General features: G+C 35.6%; 1 protein-coding gene and 1 long non-coding RNA gene across 3 annotated transcripts in view; one reads left to right on the top strand and one right to left on the bottom strand.

Moving 5' to 3' along the window:
* Sema3a (semaphorin 3A) overlaps nucleotides 1-18563 on the bottom strand; it is a 502602-nt gene that overhangs the window by 482010 nt on the left and 2029 nt on the right. The window lies entirely within an intron of this gene.
* LOC147004941 (uncharacterized) lies at nucleotides 300-18204 on the top strand. Of its 2 annotated transcripts, none has more exons than XR_015046890.1 (5): nucleotides 300-408; nucleotides 501-653; nucleotides 9219-10280; nucleotides 12630-14854; nucleotides 16676-18204. It is a non-coding gene; the product is annotated as an uncharacterized LOC147004941 (long non-coding RNA). The 2 variants fall into 2 exon arrangements; XR_015046891.1 differs by having other exon boundaries at nucleotides 14694-14854.

Genomic DNA, 18563 nt, shown 5'->3' on the forward strand with positions numbered 1-18563 from the left:
CCCTTCTTCCTAGAAGCTGCTTTTACACGTGACACTTTATCCTCTAGGTAGGAATAATAAGAATGCTGCCTCTTTGTTCCCCCTCAGGAGGGTGAGAGGGGATAAACTCAGAACCCAAAGGGGAGACCAGAGGTAAATTATTACTGTTTGGCATTTATATAGTGTGTTTCCTCTGAAGATTGAGAAGCACATCGTAAAATGTTAATTAATAGCCACTATTCACCAACAAGTCCCCAGGGATTGCAAGTGCAGGTGATGGTGCCAACATGATGCTTCTACCCTGGGAAAAGGGACGCCCCATCCACCCCAAGGATGACGAATAATGTACAAAGGACCATGGGGAGTGGATGTTTATGTTGAGTTAAGACAGTCGCTCTCATTTAAAGACTCAAGCAGACTTAGTAAAATGTACGTGTTTTTTGTTTTGTTTTGTTTTGTTTTGTTTTTGTTTGTTTGTTTTTAAATGATCAAAACTTAAAAATAAAAAGGAATCCTTACAGGTATGTGAGCAGAGAAGGAAACTGAGAGGATGAAGGGAAAATACAATGAAACATCTGCGACATCATTTTTCTCGCTGAAGGTCTCTGATGGACTAGAGGCGCCAGAGTTCTGCCCCCTCCCCTCAGGAGTTCTGGGACTCAGGAGTGTTGGAGGTGAGTGGGGGGGTACAGTTCCTCGCACACCCTGTGAAGTTACATGCACTCTGATTTTCCTTTCCTCTCCTTTTTTTCCCAATCTTCTTTTTCTTCCTTCACTTCCACCTTGCCTTTTTCTCTTTCACTCACAACCTAGACTCAGCCTACCACAGCTGATTTTGTAGCCAATGTTTTATTCTGTAAGTTTGCTTGTATACTTGTTTGTCCATTTCGTGGAAGGGGTCTGTGAATGGGATGGGTGGTTACAATGTTTCTTGGCACTGAGTTTGGAGTGATGGCAGTTTGTTGGTTTGCTGTTGTAGAGCTTAAGAACTCATGTGAAACATACTACTTTCATATATATATATATATTAACATCCAAGTAAAAACGCATGTGTGAAAAGTAGTCATATAGATGCCATAATAGGTCTTATTGAGTTGCACTTGACACTTTGACCTAACTCATTCAAATAAGATGAGAAAAAACTTCAAGGAGAGTTTGGGGGGGGGGAATCCATGCCATGTGCAACCCATGGATTATTTTGTAATGTGAAAGGTATTTGTTTATTTTCCCAATTATTTTGGAAGAGATTTGTTCCAAGAAAAATTTTATTAACTGATTCATGGCATGCACATGACTATGGATATATTTGTGTGGCATGGTAACTGATTGCTTCCTTGATCAAGAGGAGATGGCCTAACTTTCTCACTTCTGCTTACAGAATACTCTTTTTCTTTAAATATTTTTATGAGATATTTTCTTCATTTACATTTCAAATGCTATCCCACAAGTCCCCTATACCCTCCCCGCGCCCTGCTCCCCTACCCACTCACTCCCATTTCTTGGCATGGTGTTCCCCTGTACTGGGGCATATAAAGTTTGCTAGACCAAGGGTCCTCTCTTTCCAGTGATGGTCGACTAAGACCATATGCAGCTAAAGACACGAGCTCTCAGGGTACTGGTTAGTTCATATTGTTGTTCCACCTATAAAGTTGCAGATCCCTTTAGCTCCTTGGGTACTTTCTCTAGCTCCTCCATTGGGGACCCTTTGTTCCATCCTATAGATGACTGTGAGCATCCATTTCTGTATTTGCCAGGCACTGGCAAAGCCTCACAAGAGGCAGCTATATCAGGGTCCAAACCTTGTGGTTCTCTACAATGTTTAAACATTAATTTTATGGGGTGTGTTTTTCTTGTCAGTTTTATATTTAGTTACCACATCAATCAAATAAAATACATGTGGATACACATAAAAACATATTTGCTAGAAATATGAGCTATTCAAATTTTGTAGCTTTTCTTTCTTTTATTTTTTTAAATTTCATTCATACTGAACGTTGACCATATTCTTTCTCATACTACACTTTCTTGATCTTTTACCAACACCTAACACTCTTGGGTACTTTTCCAAGGACATACTATAATGACACTTCCACATCAATGTTCATTGTGGCAGGATTCATAATAGCTAAGCTATAAAACAATCTAAGTTTCTAATAACAGATGAATGAAGAAGATATCTGTTATGTGTGCACTATGTAGCACTTTTCAGCAAGAAAAATAAATGTACTTATATGCAGGAAAACAGATACAACTGGAGATTATCATGTTAAGCAATTTAAGACAACCACAGGCAAATATTGCATTTATTCTCTCCTTTGCAGTTCCTAGATTTGAATTCGATACATATCATCTGATAAACTGTATGATTATACATATACATATATACACATATGTATATATATACATATATATATGATACCACATATATTATGAAAGTAGAAGTAAACTCTATAAAGGGACAAAAAGAAATTCTTTAAGTTTTATATATTTTTAGGATCTGGTAATAAATGTTAAAAAATAATGGATATTTTCAGTAAATCTTAGTTGTTCAAATGTAGAGAAATCAACCATGTTATAATAGTCTATAAAGCATTCACCAGCAAGAAGTTGGTCATGTTAAAATAAACTTATTTGGAACATTTTCTTTGAACTTAACAAATAGCATGAATGCTTAATGTTTTCTAGACATTCAGATATGACTGAGTTAAAAGATACAAATACATTCTGTGATGCTGGGAATATAGTTTACCTACATTACAAGTAACATAATAAATATTAAATATTGAAAAGAACACAAAGTGGGACAAAATAAAAAAGAGGAAGAAACACAGCTAGAAAAGACACACATTTTATTTATTCAGATTAAGAACTGCAGATAGAACCCAAGGTAAGATGCTAACTGGTTCCATATCAACAGTTTACCTTGCTTTTAGTATGCTATCATTGGGTCAAATTTTATGATACACAGGTAGGGCTATAATTACAACTATTCTGGTATCTGAAAGGGAAACAAAGAGATAAGTAATGTATGACCAGTTTTTAAGAAAATAAACTCTATCTTCAGAGACTTGAAGTTATTGTCATACAGATCTTTCTCTTGCTTGATAAGAGTCAGACCAATATGTAAGATTATTTATGACTATTGTGAAGGGTGTCATATCCCTAATTTGCTTCTCAGCCTGTTTATCCTTTGAGTAGATGAAGGTTAATGACTTGTTTGAGTTAATTTTATATCCATCCAGTTTGCTGAAGTTGTTTATCAGCCTTAAGGGTTCTCCAGTGGAATTTTGGGGGTCACTTAGGTATACTATATCATCTGCAAATAGTGATATTATGACTTCTTCCTTTCCATTTTGTATCCCTTTGATCTCCTTTTGTTGTCTAATTGCTCTAGCTAGAACTTCAAGCACTATATTGAATAGACAGGGAGAGAGTGGGCAGCCTTGTCTATGCCCTAATTTTAGTGGGATTGCTTCAAGTTTCTCTCCATTTAAAATGATGTTGGCTACTGGTTTGCTGTATATTGTTTTTAATTTGTTTTGGTATGGGCCTTGAATTCCAATCTTTCCAAAACTTTTACCATGAAGGGATATTGAACTTTGTCAAAATTTTTTTAGCATCTAATGAAATGATTATGTGGGTTTTATCTTTGAGTTTATTTAGTGGATTATGTAGATAAATTTCTGTATATTGAACCATCACTGCATCCCTGGGATAAATCCTACTTGATCATGATGAATGATCGTTTTGATGTGTTCTTGGATTGTTTTTGCAAGAATATTGACTATATTTCTATCAATATTCATAAGGGAAATTGGTCTGAAATTCTTGTTTGGTCTTTGTGTGGTTTAAGTATAAGTGTAATTGTGGATTCATAGAGCAAATTGGGTAGTGTTCCTTCTGTTTCTATTTCCTGGAATAGTTTGATGAGTAAATTCCAACTCAATTAATCATAGAGTTAGAAAGAGAAATTTGCAAATTCATTTGGAATAACAAAAAACCCAGGGAGGTGAAAAGTATTCTCAACAATAAAAGAACTTCTGGGGGAATCACCATCCCTGACCTCAAGCTGTATTACAGAGCAATAGTGATAAAAACTGTATGGTATTGGTACAAAGGCTGACAGGAAGATCAGTGGAAAAGAATTGAAGACCCAGAAAAGAACCCACAAACCTATGGTCACTTGATATTTGACAAAGGAGCTAAAAACATCCAGTGGGAAAAAAAAGACAGCATATTTAACAAATGGTTCTGGTTCAACTGGCAGTCAGCATGTAGAAGAATACAAATCAACCCATTCTTATCTCCTCGTACAAAGCTCAAGACCAAGTGGATCAAGGACCTCCACATAAAACCAGAGACACTGAAACTTATAGAGGAGAAAGTTGGAAAGAGCCTTGAAAACATGGGTCAGGGGAAATTTTCCTGAACAGAACACCAACAGCTTATGCTCTAAGATCATGAATAGGCAAATGGGACTTCATAAAACGAGAAAGCTTCTATAAGGCAACAGGGACTGTCATTTGGACAAAACGGCAGCCAACAGATTAGGAAAAGATCTTTACCAATCCTACATACGACAAAAGGGAATATACAATATATACAAAGAACTCAAGAAATTAAAATCTAGAGAACCAAATATCCCTATTTAAAAAATGGGGTACTAAGCTAAACAGAGAATTCTCAACTGAGGAATATTCAGTGGCCGAGAAGCCCTTCAAGAAATGTTCAACATCCTTAGTCATCAGGGAAATGCAAATCAAAACAATCCTGAGATTCCACCTTACACCAGTCAGAATCACTAAAATAAAAAACTCAGGTGATAGCAGATACTAGCAAGGATGTAGAGAAAGAGGAATATTCCTTCATTGCTGATGGGATTGCAAGCTGGTACAACCACTCTGGAAATCAATCTGGTGGTTCCTCAGAAAATTGGATGTAGTATTACCTGAGGACCCAGCTATACCACTCCTGGGCATATACCCAAAAGATTCTCCAACATATAAGAAGGACACATGCTCCCCTATGATAATAGCAGACTTATTTATAATAGCCAGAAGCTGGAATTAACCCAGATGTCCTTCAACAGAGTAATGGATACAAAAAATGTGGTACATTTACACAATGGAGTACTACTCAGCTATTAAAAACAATGACATCATGAAATTTGCAGGCAAATGGATGGAACTAGAAAATATCTTCCTTAGTGAAGTAACCCAACCACAAAAGAACACACATGGTAGGTACTCACTGAGAAGTCGATATTAGCCCCAAACCTCACAATACCCAAGATACAATTCACATACCACATGAAGTTCAAGAAGAAGGGAGACCAAAGTGTGGATGCTTCCATCCTTTTTAGAATGGGGAACAAAAATACTCATGAGAGCAAATATGGAGACAAAATGTGGAGCAGAGACTGAAGGAATGCCATCCAGGGACTGCCCCACCTAGGGATCCATCCCATATATAGTAACCAAACATTGACAGTATTGTGGATGGCAAGAAGTGCTTGTTGAAAGGATTCTGATATAGCTGTCTCCTGATAGTCCTTGCCAAAGCCTTACAAGTACAGAGCCAGAGGCTTGCAGCCAACCTTTGGACTGAGTGCCGGGTCCCCAGTGGAGGAGTTAGAGAAAGGATGGAAGGAGTTGAAGAGGTTTGCAACTCATAGGAACAACAACAATATCAACCAACCTAACCCCCACCCTTGCCCAGACCTCCCAGGGACTAAGCCACCAACGAAGGAGTATACATGTCTCCAGCTGTATATATAGCAAAGAATGGTTTTATCAGGCATCAATTGGAGGAGAGACCCTTGGTCCTGTGAAGGCTCGATGGATGCCCTAGTGAAGGGGAATTCGAGGATGGGAGTGGGTGGGTGGGTGGAGGAACACCTTCATAGAAGCAGGGGTTAGGCAGATGGGATAGGGTTTTTCTGGGGGAGAGGGGTAGGAACCGGGAAAGGGGATAACATTTGTAATATAAATAAAGAAAATATCCAATTAAAATCTAAATTCTATTAAAACATTTATTAACATTTGTGTTTAAGCACGTCTAATTCTCAATGTTCCTATGCAAGTAAAATTCATTATGGAACAATGCATACCATACAGCTGTAACTATGATTAAGAATTCTCTTTGGTGTGTTTACATGAATCACTCAATAATGCAAATGACATAAAACTGTGTTAAAATATCCAGTACCTCAATAAGTTTCAGTAAATAGGTAAACATATTTGAGAAAGCATCACACAAAAATTAACAAAGATTAGCATCCGTTTGTTGCTGATATTCTGAATTTGTATGTGTTTCTCATCACTTTGTGTAAGAACAGAAGATACAATGTCTATTGGTGTTTAGACTATTGTTCCACATGCACACAGGTGTAACTATGTTGAATGTATGAATAAAAATCAAAATCGCATATTACTATGGTTTTAGTCTATGTACATAACCAAAGTCATTACAAGCATAAATGGCAAAAATGCCAAAGAGTGGGGAAAAAAATAGAGATAGCAGTTTCCCAAAGTCATTTAGTTACTGATCCATTCTCAAAGCACATGCTCAAAACTGACAGACTATGTTCCCCAAGGGAACTTCTTGAGCCTGGCCCCTCTTATGGCAAGTCCCCTGTAGCTCCCAACCCAATTATCACCCTCTTCCTCAGTTATGTAACTCTAAAATTCCAAATGAACAGTTAAGTATCCCAGTGTTGGGATCACATACTTCTGGTTGAAGTATTCACATTACACTGGTTTATTGGTTGAGGGAGATTTTCCATTTGTTAAAATGTATCTAGACATCGGTCGCAAGAGAGACCCCTCTCTGCCTGCATTTGCTCACACCTTCTAGTGTCGGCTCTCTATGGGACTTGGAGAAAACTGAGCACTTTGGCAATTCTAAAAATAATCAGTCCATTAGTATTGAGTTTCTTTCCTGAATACAGCAAGGTGTTCTTTCTCCCTCCTCAATCGCAGCTACCCTCCCACCACGCTCTAAGATCTATTATATTCAAAACACAATGGGAACTTCACTGACTTACTGTTTTCACCCCAAAGCTTGAGGTCATGAAATATAATTGCATATAAAATTACATAGTGAACTTTCCATAACTTAGCAATGCTACTTCTCTACTTCAAAGGTGGTAAATGTAGACTTTGGCAAACAAAATCTATGATCTATGGAATAAATGCACAAAACATTTGAATTTACTAATTAAGAACACATCATTTCAATAACAATTATTTTATGGACTTATAAAACAGATATAGAAAAATAGATAATGTAGATTTCAAAGGATTATGAAAATGATCTGTTATTAGTTCAATAATTCTGGTTATAAGACAAGAATACTTATAAGAACTAATCTAAATTGCTACACTTAATAAAAATTTCATTTATCCATTTTCTTTTGTAAATTAACATCTAACAGAAATTATTTCAAATAGTCTATTCTTAAAATAACTAGCATTGTTATGCCTAGAATTAACGTTAAAACTGATGTTTAGCACTAGGTATAGGAAAATGTTCTTTATGTTTCATGTATTTATGGGGTTATTCAGAATGGTAAGACATTTTTTTGATTAACAACCTCATGGATAAAATGGTGATTATAAAGAATTAACTATTGGTTTTCTCATCAAGCAGTTCTTACCATGTTCCTTAAGCAATTTTTCATTTCTTATCTCTCTTTGGGTTCATGGAAAATTAATTAGTACCTACAAAAGGAAATGGACTCAAATATTTTGTTAAAAATCCCCCTTTTACAACCACTCTCAGAACAATAAAATTGTTCTACTGAGATTCTTTTTCATGCTAAGAAAACACTTTGAGTGGGGTCTGTTTTGGGGGACTGTAAGGGGAGAAACCTGGGGTGCTTTAAGGTTAATGGACAGTGATTAAGGTTAATGGCTGAGTGCTTAAGGTTAAGTGGTGTATTTACATAGCTGCCAATTCACCAAAAAAAGAAAAGGTCCTTATGTCTATCAATCAGTTTCAGCTAATAGTCAATTAAACACCAAATGGAAGATAGGGACTTAAAGACCCTTCAACGTGATTTTATAGGATACAAATGTCAATTTTTGATCAAAAAACATTTACGGGACATCTGCTTGGTCATGGCCGCAAGACTCACAGAGGTAAAAGTGACTTAGTCTGTGTTCACAAAGATTAGCATTTTACTGGGAATAGAAGTAGGTATGAAATACATCAGGAACAGAAATCTCTGAAATAAATCACACCCAGAGCATGAAAAGACAATCTCAGGCTAGATTTCATGGAGTGAGACAGTATACTTAAATAAACCTTAGAATAAAAGCTTTCCAAAGAGTAATATTTCATTCTTTTAAAAATGTATACAATTCTAAACAAAACAAGCATGAATCATTGATGACATTGAAATATATATTATTCTGAGCTACTTCTATTGCAATTGAACAAAAATACTAATAAACAAGACACTCAGGAGGAATGCACAATGCCCCCTTTCAAACAACAAGCTCATGATGAATTGAAAGTCAGCACAATTCAAGGAGCCCAAGAATAGCTCAATTAGTGTGGTAGCTTTGAAGTCAATGTAAACTTTCTGAGCTTAGCCAAAGCTTCAAGGTTTGGTCTAGTGAAAAGATTTGGGTACCCAGCAGTAATCCAAGGCAAACTCTCCCTAGCCTGTAATTGGACACATGATTAATTGTATGGATGGATTTTCCTAAAGCAAGACGAATGTTCATCTCTGCAGAAGCCACTGAGAACAAGAGCTCTTTACACATGAAAGAGCTTCATATCTGGCCAGGGAGCTTCATGGGCCTCTCTTAATTTTTGCACTCTCTCCAACCTCATGAACAATTTTAGAGAGAAAGTATACTGGGGTGGGGAATCTGGGGTAATGGGCTTCAAAGGAATGTCTGCCCTGAGGAAACACTGACAATGAAGCACACCAGCAATAAGTGAATGTGAGAAAGGTTCTGGATGTATACTTCATTTGCTAAGGCTAGTCTGTTGCTTAGTGTCCAGCTTTGTTTTCTATTGCTGTGATAAGCTAACAACTAGAAGCATTTTGGAAAGGAGAGATTTTCCTTAACCCTTTCATTTACAGCCCATCCAAAAGGGAAGTCAGGACAGGATCTCAAATCGGGACCCTGAAGGGAGCAACAGAAGCACAGACCATGAAGGGAGGAACAGTGCTTAGCAGTATGTTCTCCAGGTTCAAGGTTAACTACCTTTCTTACATTTTCCAGGACCAACTATGGAAGTATGGCATATCCCACAGTGATCTGGGACCTCAAACATCAATCATCTATCATCAATCAAGAAAATATCCTACAGGGCGAGCTGATGGAAGTATTTTCTTTTATTAATGCTTTCAAATATGTTTAAGTGAAATATTTTTTCTCTTTCTTCCCTGAACTTCTGAATATCATGCTCTGCTATAGTTGAAAGCCTTTATACTTTGATTTAATTATTATTCCTCTGTGTGTGTATGTGTATGTGTGTTGTGCAAATATATACATACAACCTGGTAAGTACAGTTTTGCTGTTTCTGTTTGTATGATTACAGGGCTTACCATTCTAAACTGGACAACAAATAAGGGGTGTAAGTGATTTCATCTCTGTGAGAGGCTAGTTTTTCTCCTTACAGAAGTTCCCCCACTAGAAAATCGACCACAGGCAATTAAGGAATGCTCAGAAATGAGAATTAACCTCTTACAGCAATGAGATTCCTTATTGGAATCATTTTCTCAATGGATGCTCCTTCTTTTCAGATGACCCTACCTTTCGTCAAATTGAAAAAGAAAATCACCTAACCAACATACTTAGATTAAAATCACTTAGAGTATAAAAACACAAAGTTATTTTGGAATGGGTAGTAAAAAAAAAAAAGTACAGGGAAATTTAGAAGGGCAGCTCCCTAGGGAGGCAGAAGACTTGACAGGCTTCAGTTCATCTCCTGGACCCAGGCCTGGCTGGGACAGAGATCAAAGATGGAGGGAATCCACTGGCAATCAGCTCTGGACTTGAATCTTAGATCTAAGAAATTTTTATACAACTGGTTAAATAACTACTGAAAATCAAAATGTTCTGAATCTAAACGACCTTACTACTTACATGTAAATTCCCCCAAAGTTTTAGAAATCCGTTTATTAAAAGATGTCCCATCAAAGAGTGTTTTTCCACATCCTGTGCTGTGTTCAACTGGCTTTCCTTTCAGGACCTAGCAGTGACTGTTATGCCGAAACAATGAGCTTCGGAATATGGAATTAATGGAAAAAAAAGAGAAACAAGACAAGCAATAAATCCATGTAAGAGCATGGAGTGTTTTGTGTGGATGCTCTGCTATTGGCAGAAATTCAATTTTGGGAAAATCAAAAGCCAGGAAAAAAAAAAGAATGACAAAAGTGGGAGAAGTCACCCCTGGATTGGGAGAGGAGTGAAGAGAGATTAGAGAGTTTCTAAAGAAAATTTCATGACACTTAGTATTTGCTAAGGAAAAGTTCTGTTTCTGTATCCACACTGTCAGGAGAGAAAGCCCACAGAAGCACGGGGACAGCCGCTGAGTACATGCCTGTGACCATCCATGGCATTTCATAGACAAAGGATGGAGTGGAAATTTCACGTATTACTACAAATTTTCCAAAGATATATAGTTTAAGTAGTAAACTAACAATGCAAGGCAATTGTAATTAATCATTCTATCACTTTAAATAATATTTGAAATGGTTTCAATTTTTCTTATTACCAAAAGCATCAAGGTGAATTACGTTTACTTTTCCCACTTAATTATATTACACTATCTCCATCTCATTATGGTGACTATACATTGACAGAATAAAAATTGCCTTAATAGATTAAAGCAACTTTTTATCCATTACAGTATCAGAAATACATTTTAATTCCTTAACTTGTAATAAACATCTAAGAGAAGAAAATACAAATAACTGAAATAATTAATGCTATAGTTTTTCAACATTCAAATAACCTGGGGTATATTTAGTTATCCTCAAGAATAGTTTACTTTCATGACACTGACTTTGTCATTAGAATTCAGTATAAAATTATAAATAATTAGCACACATCTTTATGAGAGTAACATATCAAAGTATATTTCAAAATTGCTTTATTTCCTCTTTTGAGTCACTATAACTGAAGACATATTTGGTAATATTATTTTTAAAATTAGAAGACAAACTGTATTGCATCATTTATTTTAAAAATTCAGTTTTATAAGTGAAAGCACTGAAGTAGAGCTTTTAGTGTTAGTGCAACTCTGTTGCTGTAAAAACATAATGGCCACATGCTACTTGGAAGAGGAAGGGTGTATTTCACAGTGTGCTTCCAGATAGCACCATTGAAGGGATGAGAGCTGGAACTCAAGACAGGAGCTTGAATTGGGAATAGAGGAGTGCATCTTACTCTCTCAATATCTGTGGATCACTCCACTACCATTTTAAGAGCCCAGGCCCACAAGCCAAGAGATATCACAACTCACAGTACACTTGACCTTCCCATATCAATAAGCAATAACTAAGTGCCTCACAGACACACCCACAGACCATCCACTGGAGGTTATTCCTCAACTAGATTTTCCTTCTTTCTAGATGGGCCAAACTGACAACCCAAGCTAACTATTGCATGACTGTACAAGTACAAGCAATGTTGCTCCTTAAACTAGTACTTCCTGAGAGTGTGTTATTTACTTGATTATCGTGACTAAGTCCTTCTAAAGTCTTACAACAAAAACAATAAGATTAAATATTTTATAGGAAAATTTACCAATGATAAAAAGTGGCCCTTAGCCTGCTACAGCTTAATCAAGATAGGCAGAAGAGTAAATATTTGGTAGGAACCCTAGTAAGGGGTTTCCCTGAATATAATCCATCGTTACAAAACATGCCTATATTTTGAGAGAATGAGGCTTCATATATAGTGTGTTCTCTACCTTAACACAACTTTGTCTGCTTGTGTCTGAGCTTCAGGGATGAAAGCACAGAGCTTCTCTGAGTAGACATGATAAATGGTAGATTTTATTAGCTGGCCAATTTTAGGAAACTTAAAAATTTAGGAAACTCCATTGTTACAAAATGTTTTCATATTTCTAGTAAAGGGGCTAAGGTTTAGTGAGTTTGTTGTTCAGGACACCACCTAAAGGACACTATTTAAACCAAACAAGTTTTATAATAATCTAAAAGAATGTTCATAGTTTTCAGAACAATATTTTTGAAATGGCTAAAAATATCATTCCCCACATCCTCTACCTACAATTCTGTCCTCTATGTTATGCTTCATATAGATACACTTTTGCTTAAATTTACAGAATAAATAATGCAACACTCCACTGTTACTACATCAACAGAGAATTACAAGTGATTACCATAAGTTGGCAAAACTAATGAGAGACAAAGTAATCCAAGAAACAAATGTTTCAATGCTTGTGATATGACTTTTACTTAAGGAGTCATATGTTAGTTGCTCATGACTATAAACACATCTGTGGTGATCTGTATTCCCCAAAGGCTGATAGGGAGTGCTTTTATTAGAAGGTGTGGCCTTGTTAGAGGAACTCTACCACTGGGTGAAGGCTTTGGTGTTTCAAATGCTCAAGGCAGTTCTTTTGTCATTCTCTCTTCCTATTGCCTGCCATCTGGGTATAGAACTGCTGGCTTCCTCTCCAGCACCATATCTGCCTCCATGCTACCATGTTTCCTGCCATGATGATAATGAACTAAACCTCTGAACTGTAAGACAGCTCCAATTACATATTTCTCCTTTAAAAGAGTTATCATGGTGTCTCTTCATAGCAACAGAAATTCTACCTAAGACCTACTCATTCTATAGGTGAGACAGAAGGATAAGGAGGTTGGCATAAATAAGGTACATATCAGAACTTGTTTTAGAGGACAAAAACACAAGTGTAATAAAGTAAAATTAAAAGTACAACATTTAGCATAGTATTTTAAGTGAAGAAATTAATGTTCAAATCATTATTTCTGAATATGTAGTAGAAATATTACCAAACATAGAACTTTACAAATATATCTCCATTGTCCCTTGTACATTTCTATACATCAAAAGCAAACTTTTCATTATATATCATAATAATGAAATCTTAAAACATAGCAATGAACCTTAGTATGAAATATATTATTTCTGGTAGATGAAGCAATTTTGAACTTGCATAAAAATGCTAAAATAGTATGTTTCTTCTAAAAATATAGGGTTGCATTATATAAATACAAAACACAACAACACTAATGCTTTCTGGTCAGGTCTAACACACACATAAATTACATGAACATATGTAATTATGTTGTGGTTTAAACAGGAAACATTCCTCAGAGGGATGTGTGCTGCCTGCCTGGTCTTCAATGTAGTGTTGAGGTCAAGTGTTGATAGGATTCAGAGGGCTGTACCTTCATCAATGGATTAGTTCACTGAGGAATTCAGTACCAAGTGGACTCTAGGAAAGGGAGTCTAACTGATGGAAGTAGATCACTGGCATCAAAGGCATCATATTTTGTGTGTCATGACTCTCTCTGTTCCTCAGCTTAAACAGGTGGGAACCTTGGCTTCACTTTATGCTCTCTGCCATTGGCATCAGCCACAGTACAAGCCTACAAGAATGGAACAAGTAACCTTGGAGAGAAAACGCTGAAATCATAAGTTGAAATGAATCTTTCCTTCTTTGAGTTTCTCAGTCATTTTGCTATGCTAATGTAAAACTAACACAACTCAACCTTGAACCTTATGATGAAACAGAATTAATAGTTAAGGCTTAGGATCGCTTTAATAAATTTAATAAGCTACAATTCAATTTCCATCACAATGTACAGGTTTATAGCTTTTAATATTATATTAGTCCTTTGTATAGATGTTTACTGGTCTAATATTCAAAAAAGCCTTAGAAATGAAGAGATTTAGTGTATAAAGCAAAAACAAAAATCTAATCTTTCTAGAAAATGAGAAAATTAGGCATGTTTCCTAATTAAGACTCATTTATAAAATTAGTGCATTCATTCATATATATTCTCTTACCCTAGAAAAAAATAAGACTGCATATAGAATCATATCACTCAAATTAAATGTTATTTAGTGAAAATAGCTATAGTCAAGATGAGCTTTCCTTTCATCCTAATTTAAGCAAGCAAAACCAAATCTTACTGACCTTATTCATGGGATAGTTGAGAGCAAAGGCATATAAGTTAATGTTTTATGTAAACTTTAAGAAATATTTTGTAATAGTAGCAAATAACTTGTTTACGTTGTGCCAATGGTGTGTGAGACTGAGTGCTATACTGGGACCAGTCTGAAACTTTACTTTTGGGGACTCACTTGTAGGATGTAAGAATTGTGTGTTGTGTTCACTTTGCTTTGTTTTGAAAATTGTTCAATCAGTTTTCATGGATAACTCATTACTAACTACCATCATCTAAATATGATTTATCCACAAGCTACTAAATTGGGAAATGATTTTAGAATTATTTCTTCAGTCAGAGACAGAGTTATTCACTTAAACTTATGCTTGCAAACTGAATCTGAGCTCAAGCATTATATGCAGGGCAAACATTCTGAAAACAAATTTTGAACCAAAGGAGAAATACTGTTATGTTTTATGAAATATAACATAAATTATGCCAAATATTTAATCATATACTACATATAAATCCAATTATAAGCCTTGCAAGAGCTTATTTGTATGTCTATTTCTTGTCTTAAAGTTCAAATTCCAAAATTCTCTCCAAAATCATTTTGATACAATCATATGCCAAGTGGATATTCTTTTCATCCTAAAGCAAGACGACACTTCTCCAGCAGCACGCCGTGTTTTCATTTCCTGCACACTGCTCCACACAATCTTAGTGTGGTGATGCAGTAAAGTGTAAGTACAGATCCAAAAACAAGTGCATGATTAACAGTACGTGACTTATATAAGAACAACTGATTGTAACAGGACTAAAATACTATTTTCGAGAAAAAATATTGGTGTGAAATTAAGGTGTATTAATACTTGCCACTATAAGTAAGGTTTCACTAGCAAAATTTTGACAGAAGTATAATAGAGTCTAACCATTCCCTGTTATTTCCTTCCAAAGACAAAGTTTATATGATTAACAATAAAACAGATGTTGGTTACTAATAAGATGCCTCTCTGAATTCTTACTTACATGCATCTGAAACATCTATTCTGAGCATACAGCCATGACAATGTGCTCCTAAATATAATTTAAGAGTTCAAAGTTATGCTTGTGGAGGGGAATGCAAATTTCAAGAAATCTAGAAAGAAGTGAAATATTTAATATAAAACAGGGTTGAAACTAAAGCTTTTAGATGTTGGTTATAGATATGGGCAGGAATCTGGCTTGTGTCAGGGAACAGAGACTGCAGTGCACCATGCAAAGAATGGATGATAAGGTAGATTGATTTCTATGGTTACTGTTTTGGGATCTGAGATGAATGAAACTGTGAGAATGAGCATAGACAAGAGACTTCTCCAGATCCGGGTTCCCAATATTTCTCTGAAATAAGAGAAAGAAGTAACTAACAGAAAAACCATCTCTAGTGTTACAGAGAGATTGGAATGTGATGTCAGGAGAAAGGAAGTAGAGAGAGAAGTGACACAGGGGATAGAGAAAGAAAGAAATGAGGAAGATGGGGTAGAAAGGAGAAATTAAAGCGATGAATGGAGAAGAGTGGATGGGGGATTATGAGAAAAGATGAGAAAATAGAGAGTGGAGGGAGAGAAAGTGGAGGGGAGAGGAGAGTATTCTGAAAGCAGGAAGGACAGGAGAGGTGAAAAAAGAATGTGGTGGAAGGATGGAAGAATGGAAAAAGAAGGAGGAATGGAAGGGAGAGAGGGAGGGAGTGAAGAAGAGGAGAAAATGACAAGGGAGCAGAGAGGAAAGGAAGGTAGAAGAGAGTAGGAAGGTAGAGAGAGATAAAGGAAGAAAAAGAGGAGAGAGAAGGGGATGGGAGAGAAGAGAAAAAGGGAAAGAAAGAACAAAGGGAAGACAAGGGGATAGGAACCGAAGAGAAAAGGGGAGGGAAAGCACAGAGAATGAGACACTCAAAATGGATTCATGACGATAAGATTGGACCATGGAGTGAGCTCCTTGATCTGTTCACTAAGAATCGTGACAAAAAATCTTGACCAATGTTTTAAGGTAACCACCAATCCTTAAAGCTTAAAGGTATCTAGGACTTTCAGATGTCTTTCACATGTGTTCATTCTTTCAAAGACTTGTAGATTAATTTTTAAAAATCACCTTTGCCTTCACTGTGTTAAAGATCAGAGAATAGCCTCTAGCTTAATGCATGCCAATCATATTTAAAAATATTCATCAAGTAAGTCACATCAAACCAAAGAAACAAAGGAGAGTTTACAGTCATTGCCTGTTGTAGGGAGAATGAGTAAGATGGGCTTCAACTTTAAATTAAGTTCTTTCTGCTCTTTTCCTCCACTTTCCCTGTATCATAGGTATACAAAAGTAAACAGTGTTCTAACTTAAAGATTTTGTCATGTGACCTAAGGAGAGCAAAACACAGCTCCTTGAGTATGATTATTTTGTTTAGATCTCATAATGAATATAAAGACTCACACTTTTAAAATTGTATCTTGAATTACAAGATATTTCTATTGTGAATATTTTATTTTTCTTTGTTAAACAAACAATTTGTGTTATATTTGTTCTGTCCATCTTAGAAAAACATGTTTCATCAAGCAAATGAATAATCTACCTGGTATTCCTCCTGAATTGCCAAGGCGTTAAATATCATTGATGATGATCCTCAACTCGTTTTCTTGATCTTGACGATGGAGATGGCTTTTGGTGACCATACATGAGCTGCTTTGTGATTAGTTACCTCCTGACAGATCCTCTGGCCTGCCTAGAAATATCTTGATCCTCTGGCCTGCGTAGAAATATCTTGAAGAGACCAACTTCTCAAACCCCCAGATTAACAGAAACACCTATTGAGCAACTGAGAAATTATGGAAGGATTACATTGTCCTGTGACTTCTCAGATATAGTTATAAGTTTGATTTTGCATACAATAAAAGCTTGAAAAGTAGCATGGAGTCTAAGTGCCAGTGATGATGTAACAGTCTAAAATCATACTCACTGTTTGGCATTCAAACATATTGCTGGATTAACAACTTTCACTGTTAATCTCTTTCAAAATTTATGTAGTTTCAGTGTAATATCCTGAGGTAGAGTTGATTTTGCTCAGAGAAAGAAAGGGCTTGTTACAGGAGAGGCCTCACTGGAAGCAAGTTGAGAAGATCAGACACAAGGCAAAACTAATATGAACACACATGTCAAGAGTTCACAGGCTTTGAACAACTGGGAAATTTCTGTGTTATTCTATTCATATTTATGAATGGGTATAGGAACACTGAATATTTTATTGGGCTACAAGGACTGGACTTGAAAGTAGAGTCTTGTGTTCAATTCATTTTAGACATACAGTTACTATTATTCAATGAGTCCTATCTTTAGTGGTAAGTTTCTAATTCCGACCAGAAAGCTGTGAACATAGTAATGCACAGGGCATTCCGGACTCTGTGAACAATGCCAAGAGATTCTTATACTGTCTTCCCTTTGAGTGAGCATTAGGCCCTCCTCTGGTGGCATTATACTCAAAATAGCATAATGCTCCACACTTATGTTCTGAATCCCTTGATTATAAGTAAATATGTTGTTATCATTAAGTTATTTATATGTTGATATAAGTATAAAGAGAAAAAGCCATAAGAGATAAAAAATTTGATATAATTTATGATTCTCAAAAAAAACCCTCTTTTCTCCAAAAATATAGATATCTCCTATAAATTATCATATTGTTTGTATTATTTAACTCATTACATTACATTGCAATCAAATTATATTTGAAAATATGTAGTAATAAACTAAAAGATGAAATATACATTTTTTAATAAATGGGTAAGAGGTCATATTTAAGTACTGTGTAATTTACAAATGGATTAAATTTCTACATGTATTATCAAAATTTAAAGTCAGTCAAAAAGAATAATTAAAAATTTAAAAGATAGTATTGATGTTTTTCAGCATAGGTCATATTTAAGACAACTATAACAAAGTCACTGTTGTATACATTTTCGATGACTAAATTGATTATCCTGATTATCTCCACTCAACAGCATTCTTCACTGTAATTTACTTCTAGGTGAAAAAATTGAGTTTTTTTTTTTTTTTTTTTACACAACAGAACAATGCCTTTGCCTTTGTATTGCTAATATACACCTAGCATTTAATCATTATGATCTTAAAACATCAAACCTTTCCTCCCCTGTACCACCTTTCCCCAGACAGCCTTTCCAAAGTTGATTAAATTAACTGAAACTCAAGCAAAGACTGTGTAGTCTAACTATTTGGATAAAGAGTGAAATTTTCATTCATCATACACATGCTCTCAATTATTGGTGTGATGGATTTTTTCCCCACTTGATTTTTTTCCTTTCCTAAGCCAAATACAATAACTGATATTTTGTTATCATACTGAAATAATAATCACAATGTGTTAAAAATGTGCAATATGGACTGCTCAGTTTTTATTATACTTTGAAAGGC

This window comes from Mus caroli, unplaced genomic scaffold, assembly GCF_978045245.1.
Source record: "Mus caroli unplaced genomic scaffold, Mus_caroli_1 scaffold_4, whole genome shotgun sequence".
In the NCBI taxonomy this organism is placed as follows: domain Eukaryota; kingdom Metazoa; phylum Chordata; class Mammalia; order Rodentia; family Muridae; genus Mus; species Mus caroli.